This window comes from Galeopterus variegatus, unplaced genomic scaffold (assembly GCF_000696425.1).
Source record: "Galeopterus variegatus unplaced genomic scaffold, G_variegatus-3.0.2 Scaffold6345, whole genome shotgun sequence".
NCBI lineage: Eukaryota > Metazoa > Chordata > Mammalia > Dermoptera > Cynocephalidae > Galeopterus > Galeopterus variegatus.
Window position 1 is genome coordinate 32,907 of NW_007732456.1, and position 9,029 is coordinate 41,935.

The following is a 9,029-nucleotide window of genomic DNA, read 5'->3' on the forward strand; positions in this document are numbered from 1 at the left end:
GGGATCCACCCCCTGGGAAACATACCCTGGGATCCACACCCTGGGGTCTATACCCTGAGATCCACACCATTGGATTTACACCCTGAGGTCCACCCCCTGGGATCCATGCCCTGGGATCCGCACCCTGGGACCCACACTCTGGAATTTACGTCTTGGGATACCACACTCATAAATCTGTCTCCCCTTTGTGTTTCTCAAGCCCACAAGTGAGAGGTTGTGGGCACAGCATTCTCCAATCCCCTAGGAAACTAAGGTATATCTTCCTGGGATATCAATTTTATTTGAATATCTGAGGGGAGAAAAGCATTTAACTGGTAAGTAACTTTAACTTTACAAAATTGCAACAAGTGCAGGTATCTTATGGAGCAGAATGCAACTTGTGCACGAGTTCATGCTGAGAGCTGTCTGCTTACTTGGGTCTGGGCCCTGCGCGTCTCCAAGGACACAGGCTGAGTATCTGTGTGTGTGTTTTAAAAAACTGTTTATTATTATTATTAAGTTGTAATTCATATAACATAACTTTACCATTTAAAGTGTACAGTTTCGGGCCGGCCCGGTGGCGCACTGCGCTAGTGTGCCGCTTGGGAAGCGCGGCGGCGCTCCCGCCGACGCTCCCGCCGCGGATTCGGATCCCACATACAGACCGGTTCCCGCTCACTGGCTGAGCGAGGCGCGGGAGCAACACCGAGGGCTGCAATCCCGTTGCCGGTCCCCGGTCCGGTACGGGGGCGACACTGAGGGTTGCGATCCGTTGCCGGACCCGGAAAAAAAACAAAAAAAAAAAAAAAGTGTACAGTTTCGGGCCGGCCCGGTGGCGCACTGCGCTAGTGTGCCGCTGGGGAAGCGCGGCGGCGCTCCCGCCGACGCTCCCGCCGCGGATTCGGATCCCACATACAGACCGGTTCCCGCTCACTGGCTGAGCGAGGCGCGGGAGCAACACCGAGGGCTGCAATCCCGTTGCCGGTCCCCGGTCCGGTACGGGGGCGACACTGAGGGTTGCGATCCGTTGCCGGACACGGAAAAAAGACAAAAAAAAAAAAAAAAAGTGTACAGTTTCATGGTTTCCAGTATATTCACAGTGTCATGCAACCATCTCCACTATTCCCCTGTTTTTAAGGGGTATGCCTTGGATTGAGTGTCCCCCCAAAACTTGACCCCCATTGTGACAGTGTTAAGAGGGTGGGAAATCCTATTACAGTAATTGAAAGGCAGAGCCTTGAAGAGATGATTAGATTCTGAGGACCAAGCCTAGTGAGTGGGCTAGAAATAGTGGTCATGGGTGTGGTTCTGAGGGCTGAAAAAGGAGACTGCACGAGGAGCTATCTCTTTCTGCTCTGCCATTGGTGTCACTGTCACCACCACCAAGGCCTTTACCACCTGTGTTCCCTGGACTTTGGATTTCCTAGCGTCCAAAACTATAAGCAGTAAATTTAGTTTTCTTTATAAATTACCCAGTTCCAGGTCTCTATGTTATAAGCAACAGAAACACACAAATAGAGGGTCCTTTCATGAAAAAGTTTGGTAAGTGCTGCCTGCCTTTGTCACTCTGCATCCAGAGCAGAAATTTCAGCATCAGTAACAGGAGATAGGGAAAAACTATTATTTGGGGATAGGAGGTTGGGTATCGTGGGGCTGTGTTTTCAGTTCCTGTCAAGTCCTTCCACTTAGGCCACCACCCTTCTTTCTGTCTGGGAGGCAGACCACTGCTCTGTGTGAGAGCTTGAGTATTCAAGCTGTGCTGAGTAGGTTATCACTGGAAGAAACAAGAAATTTCTAAATCACAAAGGACTCAACAGCTAGGAAACAGTGAAGACTCCTAAGAGAATAGAAGGGGCTGGACTTGCTTTTAATCAGGTTTCAATGCAGGGACAGGTGTTCTGTTAATTCCCTTGTTCAGAGACACATTTGTTGTGGCATTAACAAACAAAGTCGGCATTCCCCAGAGACCCTCGAAAGCCTGATCCAAGGTGATTTTGTGCCTTTCTGAAAAGATTTGTGGTGGGATTACAGGCAGTTTAGTTAATAGCAGGTACCATGGCTATTCCAGGGGGCCAGACCTAGTGGTTATGCTGTTTATCGCTCTTCATGCAAATTCACAAGTGGGCTCAAACAATGGCAATTCTTTTGTCATTCCTGGCCAGTAGCTCAGCTGAGTGAGGATTTGGGAGTAGCATAGCAAGTCTCTGAACTTGTCTTTGCTTTGAGATTTTCTCTTCTTGCAGACTTTCCCAAGATTTTTGAGACAACCATATACCTTCTCAAAGCAATACAGCAAAATCTTGGTAGCTTAGATCCTAGATTTTATAATTCACACCCATTGCAAGTTCCAAGGATTTGGTATGTAGGAAAATGGGTCCTGCCTCTTTGAGAAATGCTAATTTACATAGCTCTGCTCTGAATAATAATAGCTATTCTTCATTGACCACATACCGTGTGCTGTATGCCTTATACATATTATCTTTAATCTTTATAACAATCTTACGAGGTAGGTATTAGCCCATGTCGACTGGGCTGTGGAGGCTCAGAGAGGTTAGTAACTGGCTCCCTTTCACACGACTCTCTAGGAAGTGCTTTGACTCCTAGTTTCCCAAGACACCCTCTCCCTCCTTGCCTGTGAACCATACTTCTCATTTGGTCTCATGTTGTAGTGAATTAAACATCACGGTCTTTGAGTCAGACAGACATGATCCAAATACCAGCTCCACTAATTGCTAGATGAGTGACTGAGCAAGTTGTGTAATATCCCTGAGCCTCAGTTTCCTCAGCTGTCATTGTGATAATGATGCCTTGGGAAGTTGTGATGAGAAAGGAATGAGCTGAACACTTCAAAGTCCCCAGCATGGTATTGACACATTGCATAGCACGTGATACAGAATCTCAACACATGAGACTCCCCTTTCTTCCTTATTCATCTTTGTATCTGCTGTGGCACCTGCACAAAGTAGGTGCTCATGAGATATTTGTGAAAGTAAATTCAATGGATTCCTCATGGCCTTGTTTCACAGAGACATTGTGAAGTCAGAGCCTCTCCAAAAGCTGCCTGGAAGAACAAAAGTTCTGAAGCATGTCAAAGACACTCCTGGTTACAATCTGTAGGTTGAAGCAGGAGGCTATGAATAATACTAAAAATAACAATAGTATTAAAATTCTGAAGTAAAGTTTACTAGATGGAGTGCAGTTGCTTTACAGGAAACCGTAGTAGCTGATGATCGTCAAGTACCCTGAAGCACAAGGAAAAATAAATGTGGCAAGACCAGCTCCTGTGTTTGGTGGATTGTTCAACAATGACTGAATTGGTTGGAGACAGTGCGCTTTTGTGAGTGTGTCCTTGCTTAATAGTAGAGAAAAAGATATGTACGATTTTTGAATATGTAACATGGAGTGTTAGAGCACATCCTCACTGTGATGCAGGGAGCGGTTGGCTGAGGTCCACCTAGGAAGGGGTTCAGGAGGGTGAAAGTGTGGCAGGCATCCCCAGCCAGTGCCATGACAAACATTGCTAATTGATCATGACATTATTTCATGCCCGAGTCCTTCTGAGCCATCAGCTGGAATCAGTTTGAGTTGACATTTAAGATCCAACCGTTTTTTGTCCTTGGCTCCAAAAAGGGAGATTTTTGTGCTCATTTTGTATCCAAAATTCAAAACCCTCTTCCTCCCTGAAAGCTTGTTAGTCTTCTGACAGGTCATGGCACTCAAGCTTCTAGCACCTTTCAGTATGCCTAAGAGATTTTGTGAAGCAGCCATTAATATTTTTACTCTTTTTGCAATGCACTTGTCCTAGAACTCAGACATGAGTTCCACTAGATTAGAGGACCCATAAAATGACAACCATTCCACCACATCCAGAATTATCCCTACTCATTTTTGAAGTAAACTTGTTCTTTTTCACTTTTCTTCCTTTGAGAGGGAACTTTGCAGGACTTTCCTCGTTCCTTGTGCTCCCAAAGTCCGCCAAACCACTTGGCACGGTGGGTATTTCTATGTGAACTATACCCACTCATGGTCTGTGGTGAAAGCTGGGCCTGGGCATTTATGTTTTGATTAGGATGCATTGGCTTTAAGTAATAATAAATCCCAACTGAAATTGGCTTAAGCAATAAAGAAATTAATTATCTTACATTACAAAAAGTTCAGAGGTGGGGTGTCAGCTGGTAAAGAACATAAATTAGAGCCCTGGCTTTACTTCCTTAGGCTTCTCTTGTTCTGCCCTCATCTGTGTGTTGGCTTCATCTTCAGCTGGCAGCACCTGGCTCCAGTGCTTTCAGTCATCACATATAGTCTTGATAATGCACAGATGGAGGAAGAAGGGGTGTGTGTGTGTGTGTGTGTGTGTGTGTGTATTTAGAGGATGAGGCTGTTACTTTTGCTATCTTCTCATTAGGAGTGAAGAAGCATTTCTTGGAATCCTCCAGTAGACTTTCCTTTATGAATCAAAACTGGGCCATGTGCTCTTACAAAGTTAGCCACACTCTTACCATATGATCTAGCCATCGTACTCCCTGGTATTTACCCAAAGGAATTGAAAACTTATGTCCACACAAACCCACCACCATGGCACATGGTTGTTTATAACAGATTTATTCATAATTGCCAAAACTCGGAAGCAACCAAGATGCCCTCCAGAAAGTGAATGGATAAATAATATGTGGTACATCCAGACAATGGTATATTATTCAGTGCTAAAAAGACATGAGTTATCAAGCCATGAAAAGACATAGAGGAGCCTTAAGTGCATATTATGAAATGATAATAGCCAGTCTGAAAAGCCTACATATTGTATGATTCCAACTATATGACATTCTGTAAAAGGCAAAACTATGGAAACAGTAAAAAATCAGTGATTGCCAGGGGTTAGGATGAGGGGTAGGGGATAAATAGACAGAGCAGAGGATTTTTAGGGCAGCGAAAATACTTTTTTTGATACTATAATGGTGGACACATATATATTATCCTATATATATAATGGTGGATCCTTATATATTTGTCCAAACCCTAGAATGTACAACACCAAGAATGACTCCTACATAAACTATGGACTTGGGGTGATAATGATGTGTCAGTGTAGGTTCATCAACTGCAACAAATGTACCACTCTTGCAGGGGATGTTGATAGTGGGGGAGGCTATGCAAGTGTCAGAGCAGGGAGTATATGGAATATCTCTGTACCTTCCTCTCAGTTTTGCTGTGAACTTAAAACTACTCTAAAAAATAAAGTCTTAAAAATAAAAAAACAAAATAAAAAGAAACTGGGTCATGTGCTCCATCCCCTAAGCTAATCACTGGTAAGAGAAATGAGTCACCATGACTTAGCCAATCAGAATATATTCATTGAGGTGGGGATAGGGCCATAAAAGGGAGGGGTTGATACACTTCTTTAGAAAGAAAAGAATGATAGTAATAGTCCAGTGGATGATGGTTAGGCGAACCAATAGTTCCTGCTACACAGGAACAGAACTGATTAGATCAGAGGTGGACCCTTTACAGAGGAGGGACAAACCTTTCATTGGCTAGTGATCAATCAGACTTAATCTTTTGAGAAGAATTTAAACTAAGAGAAACATAATTTCTGCACAGGTAGTAGTAGATACTTTAACTAAAATTTTCTGCAGAATTGGATCTGGGTGGGACAACCATTTTTTGTTGATGAGTAAGCAGCTGGCAGAGAGAACCAGAATCATGGAACAGATTTTCATTCCTTGCATACAAAAAGACTTGACCGGGGTATTTATATATGTTTGCATCTCAGTGTGAGCACAGCTTAGGTCAAAATTGGGTTCTCTGTCCACCTAGTGTGTGTATCCTTTGTAGTTCTCAAACTAATTAAGTAATTTCAGATGGGTAAAGAACAGTAAAACTAAGATGATGTTTGCTCTTCAAGGCCCACCAGCTCTTGAGTGTCTGGATAAAATCCTCAGTGGCATTTTTCTGGGAGTCCCTACTTAATGGTGTTAACATGATCTTCAGTGCCTCAGACCTGATCTCTTTCCATTAAGAGAATCTTTGGTGGCTCACACAGTCTCATGAGCACAATGACAGCTGGAACTTCCAGCATCTCCTATGCTGGACTGACGAAGGCCTTGATTGTAGTTGCTGTTGCTAATTTCAATACTGCACCTAACTTTGGAATTGATAGTTTAGCTGGGTGCAAAATTCTAGCTTGACAATTGTTTTCCCTCTGAACTTTAAGATATGATTACAAAGTCTTCTGACATTTGTTAGTGCTGATGTCAGCCTCATTGACATGGATTTTTTTTTTTTTTTGTCCTTTTTGTGACCGGCTGCACCGGCCATCCCTATATAGGATCCGAACCCGCAGCGGGAGCGCTGCTGCGCTCCCAGCGCCGCACTCTCCCGAGTGCTCCACGGGCTTGGCCCAACATGGATTTTTAATAAGTGATTTTTTTTCTTATTTTAAGATGTTCTTGTATTGGATATATTTTGCATTTTCACTACATGTTAGCTAAGTATGACTTAATCCAGTTCAGGAGACAATGTTTTCAATACTACAATAAATGTCTTCAGTTCTAGAGACATTTCCTGTCCTTACTCTGACCTCCTTTTCTTGGAAATAGGATTAAATGCATATTGAAGCTCCTCATCCTGTGTGTCATGTATCTAAAAATCTTTTTCAGTCATGAAGTCTCTTCCTCTTCTTGGGTCACTTCCTTTACTTGCTCTTATAAGTCACCATTGCTGTGTCTAGTCCATTATTTAACTTATATATGTTTCTTATATCAATTACTGTATTTTAAATTTTCATGATATTTAGTTGGTTCATTTTCAAATCCCACCTGTCTTCCCCTTACCCCAAATTATTTATTTTTTGGAACATTTGAAATATACTTATTTTATAGTCTTTTAAAGATTTTTCCTGAGATATTTCCTGAGATGTGATTTCTCTTGCTTATCACATCTTGTGACTTTCTCATCATGTTTTGTTACCTCACATGCTCTGTAATTTTTGATAGAGAGCTTGCAAGCTTATCAGTAGTGAAAGATGTTTTTGTATGGAAGCTTGTGGATGCATCCATAGGAATTGCTTGCTATGGGACTCAACAGTTTCACCTATTTTAGACTCGTTTTTTATTTTTCTTATTTTTTTGATGATTTAAAAAAATATTTTGCTACATGGTATATAAGTATTATATTTAATTGCAACATTTCTTTATGTTGGTGTAAAGTAGACATTTAATATATGTTTTTTGAATAAGTGAATGCAACTGAATCTTAAATGAAACCCAATTTGGAGAACAATAAATGAAGTGACAATTCTGTTTATAGGAAGGACAGTTAGCTTCCATGCAGAGAAGAGAATGTTAAGGGATTACACATAAGTGGAGGAGACCCACGTTCAGCCTCTCTTTGGAGTTTCTGTTCCATCCAAACATGAATCAGGGCAGAGCTGAAGAGCTGGAGGGTGGCCATCTATAAGGTTTCACAACAGCATTTTTACATTCACTGTCTGCTGCATCCTGCTCTGCAAACCATACCCCTCAGTAGCTGCTTTGGAGTTAAACTGTCTGCTGCAGGGGCCACAGTAATTTCCTGACGGAATCTGGCCTGAGACCTGTGGCTTCAGAAAGGCCTTTTCTTTCATATCCAGGAGGGAAATATGCCTAAAGGGAGGGGAGAGTCAAACTATTTGCCATCAGTGATGATGACTAATTGATACTCTGTAATCTTTTTGTAAAACAGTTTCTGGGTGATTAAAAGCAAACGCAGTGGTGGAGTTTCATTTCTTATTAAATCTTATCTCTCTACAACTTTCATATGTACACACAACTCTCTCATTACCACCCCAGTGTGGAAAAGTTATTTTAGCAGATATTTTCAATCAATCAACTCAATGTGCTAGGCATAAAATTACATTTTTGTCATTATTCTGCCAGGAGTCCAGAAGTCTCCCATTCCTTAGCACATTCTGATCGAGAACCAGGATTATGGAACTGACTTTATTCTTAGCAATACTTGGTTTATTGATAAACACAAAACAAAGAGATCCACACGTTACACAAAATATTTAATGTTAACACACATAAAGGGGGAAATCAAAACATGAAAACAAATGTTTTACAAACCAATAGCTTGGTGAGGAATATGAAGTAAAAATAGTTTTTAAAATTTTATCTGTAAGATGATACTACTTCCTAGCGTGAGACAAGACATGCAGGGAATGATCACTGATTAGTTTTTGCCTTCTGTACTGGCTTTGCTTATCATCTGGAGACCTATAAGAAACACCTTTGAGATATGAGGATTGTGGGGAAATTCTCACCTTGGAAACTTCCACCTAAACATCAAATATGTCTAAGGTAACATTTTCAAAAACATTCTTTCAATTCAGTTTTCACAGTTAAGGTTTTCTTGGTTTAGTACTGGGTTCAGAGACTGCCGAGATTTATCTATTGCTGTTACTTATTTAATGCTACTGTGCTTCCTTTCTGTACATAAGCAGACATATGTTTCTCTGGGTGGCTTGATGTCACGTGGGGCGGTGCAGGAGCGCTCACAGCTGCCAGAGCTCCTGTGATGGGGGAAGGCCAGGTGCAGTGATTTTCAATCTAGTGATAGTCAATGTCCTATCCAACCAGGCCTGCTTCTGACGCTCTTCATTTCTTCCTGAAGATCGTAGTTTCCATCTGGTATGATTTCTCTTCATTTCTTCAGTAAGTTCCTAAAAAACTTCCTTTAGCACTGTCTTACAGTGCAAAAACGCTGGCAATGAATTTTCATGGTTTCCTTTTATCCAAAAACTATCTTTTGCCTTCATTCTCCAAGGGTATTTCTGCTGACGATTTTTTCTTTCAGACCCTTAGAGATAAACTACTGTCTTCAGGCCTCCATTGTTTCTTTTCAATATTGTCCTACAAGTCCTGAGGTTTTGTTTTAAAAAAGTTAAAGCTTTTTTTCTCTGTTTCTGAATTATTTCTACTGATCTACCTTCAAGTTAACTGATGATTTTCTCTATATCTCCAGCGTGCTTTTTAAGTTCCTACAACACATTCTTTATTTCATGTATCATATTT